Genomic DNA, 24,104 nt, shown 5'->3' with positions numbered 1-24,104 from the left:
TAATGTAATAGACGTTTTTTTGGATTGTTTAAACGTGGCGCGTAGCATTCCTTGTGCGGTGCAATGGGTAGTACTATTTGTAGTACATTACAATAAATATAAAATGTAATAACATAACCGTATCTTATACAATATATGTATATTTAAACGAAGAAATGAAATAAGCTTTTTTGTTATCTTTAATACAGTCTGTATTAAAGTGAATAGATTTGCTTAAATAATGTCATCGAGTCCAACACCCCCATTTAATTTCCCGACATCTCCGAAGCCCCTGAATTCTTCCGAAATTTTCCTCATTACACAAAGTAGGGCAGAGCTCGAACTTCTCACTCGACGGATTAATCCTTTCAAAGTCGGTATAAAACAGACTAAAGGAAAGAAGACGCACGCGTATCCGTCATAACCTGTGAGACAAGTTGGATTCGCCGAAGAATATATTAAAACTTTATCAAAGCTGAAACTTCTATTTCCTTTCAGCGCTCGGATGTGTTGGAAGTCATCCTCAGGGGTGAAACTCCGAGATGGGGCAATGCCAAAGATCTATCTATAAAGTTAGAGGAATTAATCAAGAGTCGTACAGAATGAAATATGCATTCGAAACTATCAACAAAATTTTAAAACTATTTTCTTTAAAAATGCTTTGACAAAACGGCACAAAAATTATTTAAAATAAAAATGTTTTATTCAAATACTTGTTATAGGCAGATCGAAAAGTGACCATTGTGGGTTACCAGTCATCTCAAATAATGGGGAAAAATAACGAAAAAAAAAAAAAAAAAATTGAATGGAATGTATAATCAAAGCAGAAATACAAGCAACAGTGCGGCCACGCCGAGCGAAATGTTTGATTGATGAGAGTCAAACTTTATAGCGTTTTGTAATCGACTCCGCTCTGATGTCTGAAACGTGTGTGTTTGTGATAGCCGCTTGAATGATTAATTGTTTGAAACGTAAATCTTAAACCCTAAGAGTTTTACCACAAAATTCCACTTATTTTTGTTACTTGAAATTCAACTTCATTGTAAAATTATGAATAATGAACCACACCGAATATAACGAGATATTTTCATCGTAACAACCAGATAGTATAGAAGTATGCTTTTAATATTACTCGCTGATAAAGCAGCGTATTTATTAAACAGAACATGCACATCTGAAAGCTAATGGAATAGATTTGATTCGTACTGAAAATTTAATAAACGCTGTAGAATTAGCTTGAACTGTTCAAAATTACCAAGTCATAATTATTCAAAACCGACAAACGAGCAAACAAACGACACATGTAGGTTAATAGGTCTGGGAACAAGCCTTCGTCACCTCCCTAATCATACACTCGGTTGATTCTCAAAAGGCAAAAGGAGCCCAGAAAACTCAACTGCCTCAAACCGATGGTTTAATTAAAGCAAATAATTATTTGTCGAGCCCTTGCATTAATTCAGAATCGCTGGATTTTAATTTGCTCTGCCTGTCACAAATATCTGTTCATATCGTTTTCAATTTAATTAACATTTACGTAACATCGTGACTCATGAATAACAAATAATTGTCCAATTGAAAACAAAAGCTATCGACGCAGACATTAAAAACATGGAGATAAAGAAGATCAAAGTAACGTTGTTTATTCAATTTCATTCGTTTCCTTTAGAAAGTACAGTCGTGGTCTTATCGGGCTGGAATGAATATGAAGAACGCACAAATGAAAAACAAGACATTGCGTGAAATAAATGTAATAGGACAGCGGATTTCGCTTCACAGTAAAAATCCTTTTAGTGGAGACAGAGGGATCTCGCGCATGAATTCTCGATGCCACCAAAACAATACCTAGCAAAAAGAAAACGAATGGACCTTTTAAAACTCTAGTGACGTCACCTGAACGAATTAAGTTTTTTGTCCTTGTCATACTCGATGCCAGGCGCAACCCTCTTCCTCGAACAGTAGGGAGGCAATTGACCTATTTTCGGAGGGCGTGCAATAATTTCACGAAGGATTACCTAGCTTCCACTACTGATCTATGCCTTTGCACATCTTACAATAATCGACTCATTTCAATTTACGGTTCTTTAATTGATTTTCCCAAGCCATATAAATATTTATGGATTATTATTCATTCCGCCACACAGTTTTATAAATGTTAAGCGCAACATATAATTGTAAATTATTGTGTGTAATCCAAATGTTTTTACTAGTCCCATGTTTTAGTAATGAAATGAAACATTTTAGCAACCAATACATTTTTATAAAACCCCTGAATTACAAAGAATTAGTATAAGGACGAGAAAGCATTGTTTTTAAAACCATTTAAATATTTTTGCAACGAATACCTATAAGGTTAAAAATAAAACCGTAAACAATAATGGCTTACCTCCAACCGTGCATCACGCTTACGACAGCAATAGGCCGACCAATAGAATAAACAAGTTGATGTTTTTGGCCACAGATATATACATTTTCTGGACATAGTATTGTATATCGTTCATTAGCTCACTTAAAAAATACATAAATCTTATTTTGAAAAGGGAACATTTTTTAAAATAGAATTAAAGATAGTGACGCCTTTTACAATAGTAGCCAGCTCTCTTATTAAAGGTTTTGAAGTTTAATTTTATTTAAAACTGCATTGAATTCTGAAAACTTCTGTAACATACAATTTTTGGCATAGTTTTTTTTTTTTAATTAAATACTTACAATCTAAAGGAAGATGAATCTGTTAACATTACGAATTCCCAACGAGTGCGGATTTGATGGTATAAATATATACGGCTTGCTTACGACACTTATAAAATGATTTATTGGTAATTTATATTTTAGAACGTAAAAAACATAATCATAATATTTTGCTTAAGAATTACTCTTTTATAAACAAGTAAATCATAAGTTACAGAGCACGGAAACAATATCACGTGCAGTAATAAAATATTATTAGTTCCTACATATAGTAATTATAATGAATATTTTCTGGATAAAAATAAGAATCCACTAACAGTATTGGAGCAGCATGGCGGAATAAACGCCAATCTTCTTCTCTAAATCAGACTTAGCCTAGCAGTGAAATATTTACAAATTGTGTACTTTAAAGTAAAATATTTAAGAAATAAACTACATATTCCAGTCAGCGGTTTATTCCTATGAATGTTTTGTAAGTTACATAAAAATCGTTAAATCTTAAGAAGAAATCTTTGGACATCAAAGGAGAAAGTTATATTGCTTACGGAGGTTCCACAAATATGAACTTCGTATATAAAAGGTAACCATGTCGCACGGCAAAGTCAACTGGGCCGAAGAGACACGCACGAACGATCCTGTATCCAATTTGAACCGGCAACCAACTGAATACCTACCTGGTTTGTTCGTTAATTTCGACATTTATTTACTATCGTACAAATAAACATACTAGCGGAAATAATATTTTACCATCAAATCTGAAATTATCGTCGTTTTCTATGTAATAATAATTATTATTAAATAAAATATTACAAATATATCAAATATTAAATATATTATGTATTGATTAAAAAATTTTTAAAATTTAAAGATTTTGTTGCACGAAACTTACGTAACCTGTTTTTTAAACATTTACAAATTCTATAATTATTTTTTTATAGAATGGCACTGCGGAATTTAGTTACTATTTTATTTTTTTTCAAAATTACAGTTATTCAAAATCGTAGAGCACGTTTTCCAAATATCGGTAGCAATATTTTTCTGTTTGCATTTGTTGCACACATACATTCATTGTCCATTATAATTTCCGTGCCTTTGAAAGTGTAATAGACAAAAGTTTTAGTCAATGAAATGAAATAATTCGCAGGCGGTAGTCATACGAACAACCTCGACGTCGAAAGCAGGAACTCATTAACGTTTAACTTTCCTAAACCAAAACGCGACACGTGCCTTCAGAATCACAGTATTGACGGCAACGCTACATCCGTTACATTATTGACTAAGTCCGCAAAAAATGGCGCTCTATGAACGCCAGCTGCCTTTGCACCAACTAATAAATCTTTCCAAGCAATAATGGCGGATCTCTTTTTACTAAATCCAGTGTGCGTACGTGTTGTGGTTCGGCTAATGCGTTGTATTATCCTCGTTTATAAATCATTCAAGTCGATATCACGCTTTCAGCTTACCGATTTTATGGTTAAACTTATTAGAGACGAACAACCGATTTTAACAATGAAAAAATATATGCCAATAAAGCTTGCTCCATATTTCATTACAGGGAACGTGTAACGCCGCCGTACGTGGTTATTTGTGATTTCAATTTCCTCTTTCTTGCTTTACGGTATTGATAAGGCTTTTTGCAATTCTGAATATATTTTCTTTCATTTTGACCCAACCTGGAAACTAAGCCCACCTAAAGATTTGTGGACTTATAAGATAAGTTACGTATTTTACGCAGCGGCTTTTGAAACTAGGACAAAACGTAGAAGTAACATTATCAAAATCAAAGATTTAAAGTCGACAGATGGCAGAGTCAACACAGAAAATATTATATAGAAGCGATTTGCAACGGATTGCGTAATGGACATTTATCATTTAGGTAGATGAAACAAACGTCTCGCAGCAACAACATAAATCATTAGGCTCGTCCTCCCTAGCTCTGATTCATCGGAGACGCTAAGCGAAACTCGCATTAATAAAAACATTGAAACATTAATATTTTGCAATCTAATAGTTCGTGACGATCATTTGACATTAACGTAATGCCTTGACTAGTTTTCTGTGAGTGATATGTTCGGGTTCATAGCAAATATAATTTGGACACAAATTTTTACTAAAATAATGAATCATGAAATAATCTCTTTCCTTTTTATATTTTAAATTTACGCAAATATTAATAATAGTAATTTATTCATAGAATTACATTTCCAAATGACTATTTGATTTAGTCAATTTTTTTAAATATTTATAGAAATTTGTAGCTCTAGTATTATTATGATTATTATTTGTATCACGGTAAGACGTAACGAGAATACTTAATTTCGATCCTTTCCTTAAATAAGTGCCAGAGCTTATATTGTACATAAGATATATTACAATTTTAATCGTGTTATCAGCTCAATGTAAAGTTAAAAGTTATAACTGTTTATGATATCTTAAATATGTATCATGATATCTTCGACAGAAAAATTGAATCATTTAAATGTGTTTTATATAATTACTCATATGTTATTAAAGTAAGTAATTTTTCAAGGTCATATTTTGTAAATTAATTATTTCCCACTGTAAGATTTTATACAAGATCACCGGTCTACCTTTTGTCAGGTTTAGGGAGCACAAATAATCCAACAAGAGTCGTTTTCACGACCATAGTAAATAATAATTTTAAAGATGAAATAATTCGCATAGTCAATGCGTATCAACCATATTGTTATCACCAAATCTATAGCAGACCAGTCGATGTGGAGACGCGTCCGTTTCATAATGGGACCCGTAGTCTTTCCGAGTTTCAGTACGTTTTACATACCTCAAAACGATTTCAACCACGGCAAATAAACAAAAAAAATTATATCTGCATAACAGATATTCAAGTGCACACAATTGTGCACTGTGCACCACAACTCTTACACAGTATTTATTCTCTCACTTGTGTTTCGAATATTTTGGCCATATCTTTAAATAATCCGCTATAAGATTAGTTGTAAAATCACACATTATCGTATTTCTAATAATAAATAATTTCAACCTCGATATTAGTATAAAAGTTAAATTAAATGATATCCTCAGAACTTAATAAACTCAAACAAAGTATTGGACTTGTCTTACAATTAATTGATTTGCGAGATAAAATCGATGAAGTCCTTCAAAGTTACTTAATAATAAAGTTTTCATTTACAAATATTAGCAACATCTTGCTTGCGATATTACTTAATATTACTGAACATTCCGTGGTTATATTTATCATTGTGACTATGAAGGGATACGAGCAAATATAATTGGACTGACGATAAGAGATCTTTAATACTTTAAGGTATTAACAATTATATTTTTTACTGAATCTAGTATTTAGGTTGCGCTTTTCATGTGCCTTATTTGTGTTTATAATTAATCTCGTGCTTGGTGATGAAGGAAACCTACATGTGTCATACGAACATCTGAAATACACATACAAATACACACGGTATTTACCAACCCGCACTGGACAAGCGAAGCTTCTTCCTTCTGTTCTCCAAAAGTAGGAGAAGCCTTACCAAATCAGAGGGGCATTTGCAAGCTGTTACTTAATTGTCATTTGGAAGTTATTATAATGTTACTGAATTTGCATGTCAGGTTTTGAAAATCTATTCATTCGAAGTTATCGGTTTAATTATCTCTTATTTGGAAGAATAAGGATATCGAGGTGTATTTATTCACAATTAATACATACCTTGAATTTTTTTTTTCTTGCACAAATTTGATTATGATATAGGTTTTTCTCTGTTTTTATGAGCCACGGTGACATTTGAATCGTGAGTGCACATAAAGTATTTTCGAGTAGCTCGTGTAACAAGCTAATTTCTTTATAAATGACATAAATTATCTACACTATCAACTATTCTTCTGTTATTTTGCAATATATTGTTAACTAATATACCAAAATTATCTTCTAATAATAAAGGTAAAATTTCTTGCACCTGAAATTCAAGAGTGTTTGTAAAATATTTTTTATTTTTGGGAAGGCACTCGAGCAAATGGGTCGCTTGGCGGTAAGTGATCACCGTCGCCAAGGGAATTAATATGATATGCCCCTAATGCCTTTGAGTTAGTAAGTCCGACTCCCCCTTCTATCCCGTATATAGCAAGACAAAAGTATAAATGTTTGGCGGTAGAATAAATGATAAGTAGGCCCCAAGGTGCAGAAGCTCCAAATGAAAGTTAGGGTATTCATTCAAAGAATATAATTTATTAAAAATAAAATGTATACATATGTCAAAGATGACGTTTCTTGTATCGATATATATTTGCTTGTCGGTTTCGTCTCTGAGTAGTCTAGACGTTCTCATTTCCATATGTTTAGAGCCCATAGTTTGTCACGAAACTGTCTTGACCAGTACCAACTGTGCCAATTCTCCGCGGCTCGCGTTGTATTAATTATGTGTCTGGAAACATCATTAGTTCACACTAGAGACTATTGTAACAGCTGTATACCGCTAGATATGTATCTTCATTAACAGACAAATTGAATTAAAGATAGAAAATAGCACTATTACACATCGTTCGTAATTAAATGTCATTTGTTTTTGGTTTCAAAAAGACCCTAATTTCTTGCACAACAAACAAACATTTGCACAAAAGAAAATATCGTTGACCCTATGTCGAAACAAGCCTTCATTCGCTCGGCAAGGAAAAATTTCCTCGTAATGCGAGCACGGACTGAGAGACGAATCAGAGGCGCGAACCACTCGCAATAGCCGTTTTATGGAGGAAACAAGTGCTTGCTCATTTTAATATTTCCAACTTCCCTCGACCATGGCGTCATTAAGCGACCTAGAAAGAAAGCGTTCCCAGTTAAAGTGGGCCGACGGGGATCCCCCTCAAAATATCTCGAGTCCATTGTTATATTTTCAGAACCACCCCAACGCTTTTCACTGCATACCATGTTTTCAGAACCGTTATATTTACGTTATATTTAAAGCGATTTATGCGACGTTGATCAGTCGAAATTTTGTTTTGACGAAAAAGAAAATATCCCGTACATTAATGTACCTTAAGATATTCCCTAGTGAAAAGAACATGCGGATTTGGAAAAAATCATTCCCTTCGTCTACGCAGCGGGATTTGAACCATAAATCAGAGACGTCAAACTACGTCGAAGTAGATATAAATTACAGCCATAGTGGCAGTCTCATTTAAAATTCGTGAAAAACTTCGGGATTCCTGTTCTGAAATTATTGAGTCCAGTCCACTGGAAACCACCTGCTTAGTATGCAAAGTATTATGAACTTTGTGGAAAAATTAAAATACGAACGGGTATAGCCGCGTTATAAATGAAAACTTTATAATGGTATCGAACCATACTTAAATTTGTTTTTTATTTGTTTTTAATTGAGATTTTAGTTTATTTTGTGAGACATTTTTATATATATGTAGATATGATTTTTAATGATGACACTATTAATAAAACTTTTCCATTACGATTTAGAACACGCTTAAAAAAATACAATTTTTTAACTTCCATTACATTAAATAAATGTTGCGTAATTACATTTGGTTCCTTCAACATTTAAATAATAAATAACAACAAATTAATATTCAAATATTTCTAAGTTGTTTTAGCTGTTATGTTATTAATTTTTATTTAAAATATATAATATTATTTAAAATGTATAATTGGACATCACGAAAATCGTTGAACCCGACAATGAAATAAAACTCACAAGTCATAACAAATTTCCACCGCTGGCTATAAAATAGTTTTACGACACCAAAATCTAGTTACGTTTAGAAACATTTCACGCTTTGATAAAAGGAGAAAATGAAAGCGTTTTATACTACACCGCACTGCGCCAAGTTAGCAAGTTTCACGTATCTTAAAGGACTTCTAAGAATTGTATCTGTGTCTAGCACTTGTATTTACTGCTTTATGTAACATAACCGATAAAAAACTATAAACGAATATCCAAAGCAAATTTTAATATTCTGGTCTAAAGGCCTAGAAGGTTTCGCACCAATATAAATGAATCCGATTATTGAGACGGTTATTGACGTATCTATTAATATATATAAAAATTACTTCTAAATGTTCCACAGCTCAAAAAGAGGGGCGTTATGGCCAGTGAGGTGCGGAGCATATATCACCATGCTGCATCAGTTTGCCTTGGTAACGCACGCATGCAGATTTCCTGACGATTTTCTTCACCAACGAGCACGAGAAAATTTATAAAAATGAATTGAAAGTGAAACTAAGCACTCAAATCTCAAACTCAGTAGTTACTCTTTTTCAACATATAAAAATACAATCATGTTAGTTAAATACAATTATATATGTATGTTATGTCTCTTGCCTGGAAGTCAAGAACTCCTGGAAGCATTAACATGTCGCATTATCATAGCGATTCAACACTTTCAACGACATTATACTAGACACAATAGCTTAGTAATTGATAAGACATCTGTCGGCCTTTATCGTCCCAAATGTTCATCACATTATTGAAATAAAAAACCGTATTACCCATCGAAGAAAAATTCAACGTAAAACTACTTGGACACTTAATAAAACAAATTGAAATCAAATCAAATACCAAACAAATAATCTTTTTTTTTTATAGTCGGTTAAAATTGCCCCGTATTTCGGATACACGTTCTTACTTACTATAATTTACTTAAAATGCTCTATACGATGGTCCCCATATTCATTGAAGTTTCAGAGACTTGAGTCATCGAGGTTGCTTGCATAGCTCAATAAAATTTAACGGGGCATCTGTCCACTTATTACAAGCGTACTACAAAAGTAATAAATCTTTGACGATATTTTGGAGCTGAAATAGACGGAATACATTGCATTATTCATAAAACTTGTATATTATCTTAGTCAGAAACGAAAACTTTATTCAATTGAAATATGTAATGACATATTACAGTATATAAATAAAAGTATAATATATATATATATATATTGTTAACAAGCTAAAGAAAGACACCATCTCTGTTAATAACACAAGTCATAATATAAAAATTTAACAAAAAAATAACCGACCTCTTTTTTCAAATTTAAATGAAAATCCTAATGAAACAAATCAAATAAAAATCAATCACAAATAAAAAATAATTTTCCAGACCGATTAAAAAATGACGGTCTTCGGAGATAACATAATTTTTTTGGAAAATTTAACAATCGCATTTATAACCTCATTTTTTAAGCCTAACAAATTAGCTCTATGTTTATTTAACACATAAAACTTGACATAATCGATAATCTATTATTAAGAACAGAAGTTTTGAACATCTTTGTTCTTTACTGACGTGTGCATAACGCGAATATGTGTTAATATTCGTTTCGAAATATAAAGTGATATGTTTTAAGACAAGAATTTTAAAAGAGTTTCGCCCGAAAACCAAACTAAAGTAAAATAAAGAAGCTACGATAAAAATAGAATCTTAATATTTCCGTTGATTATTATAGTCCAGAGTCGAATTTGTTATTTAAAAAAAGATTTATTCATATATTCTAATTCTGTTCTACAATACCACTGGGTATACTGATACTCAGCTTAACTGATAATATGACAGAAATAAACTTATTACTAGCAGTCACTTGGTGGTAGGCCTTTGTGCAAGTTCGTCTGTGTAGGTACCACTCATCAGATATTCTACCGCCAAACAGTGACGCTTGGTATTGCTGTGTTCCGGTTTGAAGAGTAAGTGAGCTATTAAATATAGGCACAAGCGACATCACATCTTAGCTCCCAAGGTTGGTGGCGCATTGGCAATGTAAGGAATTGTTAACTTTTCTTGCAGCTCCAATGTCTATAGGACGTGGTGACCACTTATCATTAGGTGGCCCTTTTGCCCGTTCGCCAACGAAAAGATTATGAAAATTGTTTGAAATTATTGTGTGCTAAAACTGCAGCATAAAAAGCCTTAATTTGAAAAAAAAACCCTCGAATTAATGTATAGATTGTTTACAATAGAAACGGCACGTACGATCATTTTATAAAATTACACCGAAACGTGTGACGAATTCAGCGTGTCTATTTTCGTCGTGAATAAATTTTTTCACAACCTTGACTTGCATTTAAAATTAACAAATGACAGTTTTTTTTATACCTACTTCTTTTACAGTAACGAAGCAACATACAGTATTCACATTGGAATATTTTCACCTATAGCAAGGCCGAGAGCCGCGGTGGCGCAGTGGTGAACATGTGAATATTATCCGAAGATTGCGAGTTCAAGCTCGAATAAGCACTACGTAAAGCCACATCTTAATTCATATTTTCAATGAGGTATACTTGCAGTGAACTTAGCAATAGAGATGACCACAAACAATGATACGAAAAAAATAGTAATTACATAACGTTATAAGTTAAAGTAGAATTAGTTTAAGGTTAAAGAAATCAACTATACTGTATTTATAGTATACTAGTTGTCGCCCGCGGCTTCGTTTTAAATGTTATATATAAAAAAGTATAGCCTATTTCTTTCCTTGAGGTTCAAACTTACTTTATAACAAATTTCATCAAATTCGGTTTAGTGGTTTGGCCGTGAAAGACCGACGGACAGAGTTACTTTCGCATTTATAATATTAGTATAGTATCCGCCTGCGACTTGACTCCCGTATGATGGGTGAAGAGGGGCATGTGGTAGGTATCCTGTGTCTCTTTCTGTATTCCGGTCAACGTGAATGCTTTTATAATATCAATTAGATTTTGACAAGTAGCTTTAACAAAATTATATCACACTATAAATTTACTGCCCATCATGTTTAGTTACATGATTGCATAATAGAGACTTTGTAATTAATACTATTTACGTTAATTTTTAATCTATTTTCAAGTCAAGGATTACAGTCAAGGATGACTCATACCTATGTAGGAAATTCCAATAGCGCACTGCATAACATGCTGTCGGACTTTTCATCCCTTAATGATTTAAAATGATATAACTTCATTGTCAACAATTAAAATAAAATTCTTGACTTAGTGCTTTCAAATAAATCTCAAATTGATGTATGTGAGTGCATGGACCCTCTGAGGTGATGGATGCAGGTAACTCTGTTGACGCTATCTACACTGATTTCAGTAAGGCCTTCGACACAGTTAGTCACACCTTACTGCTACAAAAGCTTGAGATGATTGATGTGACTGGCAATATGCTAACCTGGTGTAAATCCTATCTTCAATCTAGAAAATCTATAGTTATTATTAATGGTTACTCTTCAAAACCATTTATTTCTTTTTCTGGAGTACCGCAGGGATCTCACTTGGGGCCTCTATACTTCAATATCTTCATTAATGACATCTGCTCCTGCTTGTGCAGCTCGAAATGCCTTTTATACGCCGATGATCTTAAGCTTTACAGAACAGTTCGCACTGAATTGGATGCCATCTGTCTTCAGAATGATCTAAACAACTTAGTGCAATGGTGTAGGGCAAATTGCTTAAGTCTCAATACTTCGAAGTGCTATGTAATAAAGTTTAGTAGGAAGAGAACATCTTTTGAAAGAAATTACTCAATCGATGGAAATACGCTATCGGAAGTTGAACACATTCGAGATCTAGGTATCATATTGGATACTAAATTGAGATTCAATTTACATATTGACGACATAGTAATTAGGTCTTTCAAGATCTTGGGATTTGTATTGCGCAACTGTAAGAGTTTCAAAAACGCTGAAACGAAAATATCGCTCTTTACAGAATTGGTTCGTAGCGTTTTGGAGTATGGTAGTATAGTTTGGAACCCTTACTTTGATATATATAAAAATAGGTTAGAAAGTGTACAAAAAAGATTTCTCGGGCATTTAACCTACAGTCTCAATTTAGCTAAAAAAACTACAAAGCTATGAAGAGAGGTTATCATTTTTCAAACTCCTTTCGCTTCAAAACCGTAGACGCGTTCTAGACAACTCATTTATGTTAAAATTAGACAATGGGTCAATTGAATCATCTTATCTGCTGTCTAAAATAATGTTTCGTGCTCCTTCTAGATCCTTCAGAGCATCTTACACACCTTTTGTCGAAAGTTTTGCTCATTCACGTTATGGTCGTCTATCCGCAATGAACAGATTAATTATTAACTACAACAGCATATATAAAATAGCAAATCCCTTACATTATAATAATAAGAACGTAGAGAAAATAATTCAACGGTTTATCCAGACATTGACATTTTTAATGATAATATACGTTGTTTTAAGAAAAAAACAATAGTGTATTTAAATTATAATTCATAGCCTATAATAATTCAGTAACTCCAAATGGTTATTCTGGTTTTAAGATGTTACATACAAACTGATAATTAATATTCCTATGTATAATTCAAACTTTATATTTTCATTGTGACATTTAACAAATTCTAACATTGTATTTAAACTCATAATTGATAATTTTGATTATACGTTTATGATATATGATATATATATTCATACTTTATAACCTACTACGGTAGAAAATGTAACAAATTATGTTAAATCCACTTAAATGATTCCTACGCGGTAATCTATGAGTTTCATTGAATATTATTCCACTGTGTTTGGAATTATTACTTATTATCTTACGATAAAACGACACTCTGCGACAGTGGATATAGCAACGAATAACGTTTTGCTTGCATTAGGCCGCCTGATGGTCGTGCACTTGAACTGGTATGAGAAATAGTGATTTAATGCAATGATAATCCAGGGTTTAACCTATTGACTACAGATTTCCTCAGCTATGACTGATTGACTATTTATGGGACATTGATCCTTATTTTTATTATTATTTTTGTAGCATTGGCTACTTTATAAACACCGCAGTTATGACTGCGAAAACCACCGGACCACGGCCTAGTTTGTTGATTTATTTATAAGTCTAATCGTCGATTTGAATAACGCAGTTATTACTGTGCTATCCGCTGGACTACGGTCTAGTTTATTAATATTTTACACACCTCTACACACACAATAATTAGCCTTTTATACACCTCAGCTACGGCTGTGATACCTGCTGGACTTTAGTTCTAGTCAATATATTATTTAACTAAGTGTTGGCATACTATAAAATTGCACTTCCCATGTTCGAGGAAGGTTCGCCGATCTATGGTTGGAATCTACAGTTGATGGCGGGCGCGGGGCCAATTCAACTTCCTCCCCCTTTTATATTTTTCAAAACAGTTAAATATATAAAGATGGGTAGGAGCGACATCCTTCAGCTACTCGTAAGAGGTGTTAAAGGAAATGGGACCGGTATCTCATACATTCGATTATTATTATTAAAATAATTAAACAAAATATTTATATTAAAAAAGCATTTAAAAGATAAACCTGGTTTTATTTGACTCCTCTATAGTCGATTGAACTTATAGTCTCTGACGCTCTAAAAGAACACGGTTATTACACAAAATCAACGTTATATGGATCCTAACTAACTAGACGAAATCACGAGCCAAACCGTTATTTAAATATTAGAAATATAAACGTAAAATTATATTTTAACTAAGATAGGAAGGGAATAGTTACATGTTCAAATTTATCAATCGATAAAATCAAATAACAAAATTAATTCATGTATTCGATTTCCTCATGTCACATTTTAAATATTCATTGACGATTACTAAATAAATAAAATTGTGACATCACTATTTTAAATCACATTTGCTGTATATTTATCGTAATAATATTTAAGATTATTATATTGTTAGAATATCAAAATGATAATTTAGTATAATGGTTGAGAATTGTTACCACTCGAGGTACGTCTGGGTGAGTTTATTAGGTGAATGGAAATTAGGGTATAGTAATTTACCTAAACTATATAATTTAGTTCTACAATTAATATTCAAAAGTTTGACATAATTCCTTTAGTTTTGTCAATCAATATACATACATACGTTAAAAACTAAGGACATAAGAAATTTGACACCAGAAATTCGGTTATAAGAACAATTCCGGTTTTCATTCTTCGGTTTATACAGCTATCGTTGGATGAATTTAAAAAATATAAAATGCAATCAATGTTTTATAAGAATATTAAATCACAAAATATTTTTCAAAAAATATTTCGATATTGTTTTCGAAATTTTATCGTAAAAGTATAAATATTTATGAAGTCTAATTTGAGTAATTCATTATATAATGTTCCAATTTCCGTAATAGTATATCAAAGACAGTTGTAATCCATTTATTGTGGCGAATGTACACAGAAATGTTCCACTCCCGAGACAATAGAAGGTCAGTATGCATCATGTCAATAGTATTCGCCTTGGCAGTAACGCTAGTCAGAAAGATTTGGCTCATCGACAACTGTGCGCGCGGCGTCGTGACTAAAATATTCATTCCGATGACAAATTTAAAATATATTGTTTTCAGGACTCCGTGATGCTGTTTATCGAGTGCACAAATAAAAAAATTAAAAAAAATACACCTAATGTAAAAGTGATAGTCTATTAATGTCCTACTGATTAAGTCCGCCATATTTTTTTTCAAGGAGAAGGTTTGTCACCTTACACCTACTACTTCTTAAATCTTTCGTTCTTCTTAAATCAGGCATTTACTTTTATGAACTGATAGCAATTCTTATTTTGATTATAAATAAGTAAGTATAATGTATCTATATTGAATAAAAATAAGATTTACAACATTTAGGACGTACCTAATATTCTAATTCCTATTGTCATGGGCTCGTTGACTATATAATGAATGGTTAATATTTCTCACGGTCAATGTTTATAAGCGGTGGTGACCACTTACCATCATGTAAAAATAATCAAAGAAGGAAGACATCAAGACGTGAAGACGCTATATATAAAGTAATGTATGTTAATCTCGTTTTTAGTGATGATAAAATTTGATACAACCGTTCGTCGTTGAAATAATTGCGTTTTAAATCTATAGAATAAACTTTGCAATCGCTTTATAAATATGTAGTTGCTCTGTGTATTACTACCTATATAAATTAGATTCCAAATAAGATTAAAGTAATAAGATTTGTTTTTCAAATAAATTTAAATCGAAAGTCATTTTCAAACATAAACAATTGACAAACTATATATCTAATATATAAAAAAAAGTATTAAAACTGTGTTTATACATTCATTTAATGTATTCAAATCAGTCTCGTTTGCGGAATTCTAATTTTAGACAAATTTCTACGTTTTGAGATTCGCTGAGTTTTTAAAAGGACTGCGTATACATTTTCTCTGATTTTTCTTTTATCTCTTGCATTTATTTACAATAAATTATGCTATCGACTTTAAATATATTCTATTCGTTATTGGAAATAACTATTTCAGTTTTTTATTAAATATTGTTAACAATAGCATATATAAAATACTAGAACTAAAAAACTACTTTTCAAATTATTAATTTATTTATTTAACTTGTACTTTGCAAATGGTCACTCTAAGTTAGTCTATGGTCTTTGATAGTGTGAAATGGGTATTGGGTAGAAAGTTAACTTATTCTCATACTTATTTATATATAGTATTTTCGAATTTCCCAAAGTGTTTGAATACAATGAAATTTACTATAAAATGCCTTGTTATCTTCACTAATCTTACCTTCCATTACACTGGACTTCAATTTTTAATTTATATATTTATATACAACTCTAAAATTATAAAGAATTACACAGAAAAGTATTTTTATAATAGTTTTTATTTTACTCAGCGTGGATTTTTTTTTTTAAATTGCCTTTATATAATATTATGAATATATATTTGTATACGAAACCATCGAATTTACCGTCGAGTTTCGAAATCGCGCTGTCAGTAAAGACCCTCTCACCTGATCCAGTGGTCTTCGTTGTACGAACTGCTTATTATCTAAATAACCAGCTAGGAACATTTTTGTATTCAGGTATTGGGTAGCTTGGTTTTAGCTTTTATATAAACTCTAATATGATAATGTACACTTATACACATTGTACACAATAAATATTTTCATAATTTTTCGTTTATATAAAAAAAAACCTGTAATTTAAAATTTTTAAATAGCAGTACATTATAATTTTAGAATGATTTTGCCTGCGCTACTAATGCGCGCCGCCTCTATGAATGTGTCATTTCCATCTTTATCGCTAACCTACTTACACATATTTAATTAAAATACACTAACGAATATTGTGAGTTAACGTGTTTTTTTAGAATCGAGTTTTTTACATTTGCCATTATGCAAAATTAAAAAATATAAACCATGAAATATACAAAAATATTAACTTATAAACTGTACTATACTTTAAAAAAATATATTATAATTTATTTATATAATATATGCTAATACATATTCCTGTTACTAAATACCTTGTGTATTGTATTAATCGTTAACTGGAAGGATTTCGTAATAATAATAAATTTATTTAAATAAAACATCCGTAACAACACTTTTTTTGGGATTTTTTATATACTGTGGGAAGAGGCTCTTATTAATAATCCTATTCATAATTGTACGTAAACATTTCCCTTGTCAATTATATATTATTAAAATATATATAACATAATAATTTTGAAACAAAGACTTTTTGTACGTGTATACTATACATTAAAATGAATTAACGGTAGACAATTAACTAGAAAATCCATTTATTTCGTCACGAAATAATTTACGAGCGCGTTGAGTGCTTCTCTAAACAGTTTATGAGGTGGTACTAATGTTACGACTTTTTTATGAAACTGTTAAGACATTGAAAAACGTTCAGGTAATAAGACTGAACCAAAGTACTGTTTAACCTAAATCATTAAAAATTAGTATCTTTATTAATGATCTCATTAATTCTTAAGTTATACGTATACTGTACTTATATATAAACATTTCATATGCCTTTATATACTTTTTTTTTTTGGAACGTTTCAAATATAAATATACTTTAAACTTTTGAGATATGTATAATTATGTATTTTTATCATGAACTTTGCCTCTATTGGTTGTTTATAAATAAAAATATAGAAACTCGACTCTTTATTAATTAAATTTATTAGATTAATTATTAAAATATATTTTTATTTCATAAAAATTTGTTATAATTATTTAAAAAAAAAAAAACTGAAAAATTTAAACTTCGATCGTTAGACATCCAAGTCACGTTATTCAGGATACATTATATTATTTATATTGAAATTGTAATAATTTCTCTTTTTTTTTTCATTTTATATTTGTTTTAAGATTAAATAATAAAGCTTATTTTAAAAATGTAACATGGACATACGTGACATGTACAGAACAATGTACATGTCACGTGGAAAATATGAATAAGAAATGCCTTACCTCGATCTCGTTTGTGTCGCTCTTCTCGTCACCTGAGCGTATCACTAATGTCCCAGAAAATCCACCATTTCTCTAATGACAAGCAGTTCCAAAGGGCAATTTACCCTCTGAATGGTAATGCTCCAAGTTTTAGCATCAGTCTGTTTATCGTATTCACAACCCAAGGGAAATTACAGATCGAAAGTTCTTAGCGTTACATACACAACCTTTTATACTTCAACGTTAAAAGACAGTAAAACGTGAACTACAAGAGCTCTCTCTACGGACATTTATTCTTAATCGTATTTGTATAAATATATTAATATAACTTTTAATTAATTCACAACTTACAGAGTATTACAACCAATTATTTAACGATAAGTCCATTGGCCATGAAAGGAACGCACTCCACTAATTATCACAACCACGATAGCTCTACATCAGTCTAAGATCAACTGCTTAACAGAATAAATATCTTTCGCTACATAGCTCTCACTCGATATTTTAAACTACATTTAACTAACCGTTATTCACAACACTGTAAGAGGTAAACATTGAATACTTCCAGATATTTACATTCTGTTAACTTTACGGAATTAACACATCAATTCACTTCGTCACGCGGAACACACATCTCGGTAAATGGTCATATTTTACAAAGAGTTCATTTGATTATTGTTTTTGGCACTGTCGAGTTTATGTTCCCCACGTGAAGTTTGACGCGGTCAACGGGACGCGAGAGTTTCATCCACTGAACATGCCGCTATACTTTGTCTATTTATAAATAGTTATATCTATCGTGAAATGTGACGGCCCGTTTACTAAACGCGATAAGCCGCCGTAGTTCGGAGGACGGCGATGAATGTCAGGTAATGTCGGAACTGTCAGTGAAACTGTGTTTTCAGTTTTCGGGTACGACGTGTGTGCCGTACTGTTTGTGCTGTGTTACTAGAGGCACGCGTTCTACACTGCAACTCCTGAAAGGCGAAACCTGTTGAAATAGGATGGTTTAATGCGTGCGAAAAAGATAGCAATACGTTTCGCGGCACCGCGCCAAGTTTCAGGCGCTTATTTTGCTACGAGCACGTGTGTGCGTGAAAAGCTGCGTGCCTACGAGCAGTGAATCGGTGTTAGTGAGTTGTGGAAAACTCTCTTAGGGTGTTTTCATAAGCGTTCAAATTTTCTCGCTTTTTATGAAAGCTTTCATAAAAATATCTTCATATTAATTGTATGACATTGTCTCTGAATTATCTTTTAAATAAAATTATATTTGTATACAATATATTTAAGAAGCTAAATTATAATAAACATTTTGTCTTTTACTGATGTAAAAATGTTGTATTACAAAAAATAAATGTATTCTAAATAAAAATAAAAAATCATATTTAGTTTACTCTTCCATAACTTTCGTGAATAAATAATAATTGTTATTTTTGTTATTACTAAAGTAAAGACTTTTTGTGGTATTATAATTATAGTAGTACAATAAAATAAAGAGGTGACATTCCTCAAAAGTGCCTAACAATAACTAGGTTTAAGAATCGAAGGTGTTGTAGTAAGAATTAATCAATTGAAAGTGGTTCGAGACCAATATAAACAAAGGATCACACAGACGCGTGGAGTGATGAAACGGCACGCACGTCGTAAGCTGTAGGCCTTTACACGAGAGCTGAAACGAGACGACACTACGCAAGTGCGCACGCAGAAGTTCAATACCCCCACGCCACCACACTCACACCCGTAGATCAGGCGACCGCCTCTGACAGCGATGTAACGACGTACCCTTCATTGTAATGGGAATCAATCGGCAAATTCGGACTAACGGCACACGCATTGCAATACCCGATCGATATATTTTTCGCCTTAATTTAGAAAGTCTTTGAAGACAATAAATCATGTTTTGTTGTTGTTCTTTATTAAATATTATTTATTATTATTTATTTATTTTCTTTATTATTTAATTCATTCATTCAAAAATAAAAAATAAATTGATAAAAATTTTAAATATTCAAAATAATTATTTATCATCAATTAGAAGAGTTTCGAAAGTATCAGCAATTGTCTGTTTTTTTTTCTAATTTTATTCAGGGCCTTTTTCCACAGGTGAAAATGTCAGTCCCATCGTGCCCAGCAATAGTCTGACTCACGTACAATACTGATATATAAAAGTTATATTTGTGAGTGCGATTTGATTAGATCTTTTTATCCTTTCTCCAGAGTGGAAACACTTCAAATAGACCCGTGTCCTTTAAGAAGCTTACAGCATACTCTAGCATGTAAGCTTTAAACTCTTCACTTGAGATCAACTATCCTTTGAAGTACATAATCTTATTTAGTGACTCTTTGCTGTTATAAGATTCATCAATAATAAATAATGTACTCCTGGAACGAATTAAGGCCATCGGCTCTTAACAAAGAACTTTACACAGGAGAATATTATAGTGCACACATATGTGGGAACTGTGATAAACAAATTTGTGCGCAAAAACATGTTCACTGTCTATTCTATCACTCTGATTATCCGATTGTATTGTAAATCCGACAAGACCGTGAAGAATTTAAGGGGAATAGTACTCAGATTCATTTAACTATTCAACCCTATACTTTTGACTTATCTGACCGGATATTTGAATCCTGAACCTCGGGATCTACTGTATTAAAAACTATCCAAATACCATTGATGCAGTTACCATATAATAGTTAACTTATATATTTTTAACACGAGAAATAATCAGAAAATATTTTGATTTACTATGCTATTTAATTAGTGAAAATAAAAAATCATGAATTTTAGATAATTCTTCTAGGCGAAATTTACTTGTTTTTGTAGGCCCGCCTGTGTCAGAACTGTTATATTTTTTTTTAATTTAATACTTTTACAAGTTATAGAAACCCGAGGTGTTCGTTCCACTAGTTAGAACAATTGAATCTTGATCAAATTTTTATATGCTTAATTTATGTTTACAATAATAAATCTCGTGCTCGGCAGCAAAGGAATACATTGCGAGGTAACTTGCTTACCACCTTCTAGTCAAATTGAGAGCCTAAGCCCATCAGGGAGATTTACAAGCAGATAATTTCTTACACTTTTCATAAACAATAATTTAATTTTGTTGGAATAATAAAATCTCTTTGCACGTCTACCTAGTTTCCATTTGTTTGTGTTTTAAAGATATTAGATATCCCAATTATAACTTCACGGCTTAATTAAATCTTGTAAGATATTTTGACGCTAAGACAAAGCTTAGACATTAAAGAAGCTTTATTCATTCCGTTTTTAAACTTTAAAGCGTTCCTTAAAACTTCGATACTAACTTTTGTATGAATATAATATAAAAATAATGTATATTCTATGTTTAGGGTTTGTGCAGTTTAACGCTATTGAGTAACACATATTTAAACACACACTTTTGCATTATTATTATATAATAATATATATATAACATAGAATATTTTGAAATAAACCTTTATATATAAATAGAATAAGATAGAAAAACTCTAACCCCACTTAAAAGGAGTAGCCTGTCAATTAATTTAACATCATTTTATTTACCCATTTCTGTGAACATCAAATTAAAAAAAAAAGGTAAAAAAATTAAGAAAAGTAGTTATGCTTCGTCAGCGGAATTCATGACTGTAGAACAAAGATAATTTGTCTTATGATGGAGTTAGAAGATAATTATTATTAGCGTCATAATATATTCAAATTAATTAATGATAAACATTTAACGGGGCCTTATAAGATCAATAGGTATATATAACAAATATAACTCAAAAAGTAAGGAACAGAAATGTCTGTCAAGAAATTTAATAGAATAGCGTAAAGTAATAGTTTTAGTTATAAGTTTTGCAATGACAAAGTATTGTAGGATATAAATTTGCGAACGACTAGAGTGAACATGAAAAAACGCCACCTCGTTCCAGGTTACGGGAACAGATTTCCTTCCGACCGCGTAAATCATCCACACAAAGACGTAAGTGAGAAAAAGCTGCAATTTATTTCGCTGCTCAAAGTACCGCGGTTTGCAGCGACACGCTAATCCATACATATTATCGTGAAACTGTAACGAGACTATATCTTACCAGCGGTATTTTTATTTGTTTTTAGCTTTTGATATTATATTTCAGAATACTATTTTTAAAGGCTGTTTCATAATTATTTATTATGAGAATTTAAATATTGTATTTTACTGACTGTCAAAAATCTCCAGCTGGTTCAGAAATAAATTATCAGTTTTTAATAGTTTATAATATTTTTAATTATAACGATTTTCATAAAATAGTTAATAATCCATTTTACATTTTCAACATCGGCAAATTCAAATGAAAATTGCTTGCACTTATATAATAAACTTAAATTGTTCAACTTGTAACTAACAAATCATTTGAAAATTCTTGAAATTATTGTACTACTTTAATTGTTGCTAACTAACTATCAAAGCGGCTTTGTGTGCGTCTAACAAAATGTAAAAAACGTTTGGAGTTACAGGTCTGTTCACTCACATGCCCCTCGAAGTTAAAATATCGACGTGAAATATCAAATACTATACAATTTGTATATTTTTATTGTTGTATTTGTTCTTACATTAATTATCTCACGCTTCTGCTAACGCACGTCGAAAATTTAGTGTTGAGGAGCGCGCCGTGGTCTGAATAGATCCATAATTATCGTTGAATTTAATACAGGATACAAAGGTACGTTTAACTGTATATTATTATATTACACGAACAAGATTGATTTAGAAGAGCATTATTGACGGTCCTGGTGGAACATACTTAAATAAAGCATATGGTTTTAATTGTACCTTTATTATTTTCTATGAAAACTTCGTGTCATCCTCTTTCAGTCAGGTGTACTCTATTTTATATGCCTAGATATACGGTCAAAGGTAAAAACGCGTTAAAAAAAATGGTGGCCAACACTTGGCTACTAAGTACACGCATACTAGTATAATATAATGAAGTTTCGCGAGTATCGAGCGTAGCTTTAACGCACACTTACACAATAAGGTAGGTCCTTTTGTTTTACTTATTTTGTAGTGTGTCACGGACAGATCGTGATATAAATATATCGTAGACTGTTTTCAAAGTTCTTTTAAGTTAAACCTTTTCAGATAGAATGGATTTTATTTTCGTACACAAAATCCTTTCGAAGAATTGATTATTGTATGCTTATTATTATTATGTTTATTGTATTTAAAACAAATATAAGCCCAACCACCTGTCATTGTTTTGGCCCTGTGATTTAAAAATCCTTGCATCGTATTATATTAATGATTAACGTGCATTTCGCCAGATTTCTTATATTGGTACAGAATATATTATTTTATATTGATGATTCCTATATATACCGTAAAACATATTTTTTACAGAATAAATCTCAAAGTTAAATCTTATTATAAACATAGTGGATTCCCTAATAAATTATGCAAGAACCATCGACGCGTGTATATAAATAAAATTATAAACAACCATCATCATTGAGATTTATTTTTCATACTATGTAGGTAACGTATACACTGCTTAGAAATTGTTTTTTTTTTCATAATGAGTCCTTTGACTGATAAAACTGTTAAATTAAGATATTAATAAAAATTCGTGAAGATCCTACTGGCCTGTAACTAGGTTGGCGGACATATATTATAAAAATAATATGTGTCATGTATATGATCAAGAACCTGCAAATTTCCTCACGATGTTTAACTGCCCCACAGAGTGAATCACAACGAGATGAATTACAAATACAAATTAAACATATAATCTAATTGGTGCTTGCCCGGATATAAACTCACGATTTTCAGGTAGGAACCCACCATTAGGAACCATTGGGTTATTTCTACCAAATAATAAACATAATCAAAACCGAATATCTACCTCGATTAGCAAAGTTTATAATTATGTTTCGACTTCGAGTATTTTCGATTTGGGATCTTGTCCAAATAGTTCTCATTAAACCAAAATAGACTAAGAGTAATGATCATTAAAAGTATTACTGCTTTTCTTACAAGCGACAGTTGACATAAAGATGTTAATGTTTTGTTACAGTTATATTTTGTTCAATTAAAATTAATAACAGACCAAGATAAACGCGAGTCTTAACAAGGATCGTGAATACAAATCCGAGATAATACCACTGAGTTTTTTTGTACTTAATGCGTGCTTATAAAACATCTCGTGCACCTTGATAAAAGGAAACATCGTGAGAAAATCTGCACATGACGTGTCGGACGAAATTCTAGTGCAT

The 24,104-nt window shown here is 31.5% G+C and overlaps 2 protein-coding genes across 3 annotated transcripts in view; one reads left to right on the top strand and one right to left on the bottom strand.

Annotated features, from left to right (window-relative positions):
• LOC113399405 (zinc finger protein 541) overlaps positions 1-18,815 on the bottom strand; it is a 241,694-nt gene extending 222,879 nt beyond the window's left edge. For both annotated transcript variants that reach the window (XM_026638527.2, XM_026638529.2), the window contains exon 1: positions 17,882-18,815. The gene's annotated coding sequence lies outside the window, so the exon portion shown is untranslated. The remainder of the gene's footprint in view (positions 1-17,881) is intronic.
• The window catches only part of LOC113399450 (isopentenyl-diphosphate Delta-isomerase 1), a 234,456-nt gene that overhangs the window by 121,659 nt on the left and 88,693 nt on the right, over positions 1-24,104 (top strand). The gene's annotated exons all lie outside the window — the stretch shown is intronic.

The sequence above is a fragment of the Vanessa tameamea genome, chromosome 19 (assembly GCF_037043105.1).
Source record: "Vanessa tameamea isolate UH-Manoa-2023 chromosome 19, ilVanTame1 primary haplotype, whole genome shotgun sequence".
Lineage (NCBI taxonomy): Eukaryota > Metazoa > Arthropoda > Insecta > Lepidoptera > Nymphalidae > Vanessa > Vanessa tameamea.
Note: the sequence above shows the minus strand (reverse complement) of the source record. Positions and strands in the feature narration are given on the sequence as shown.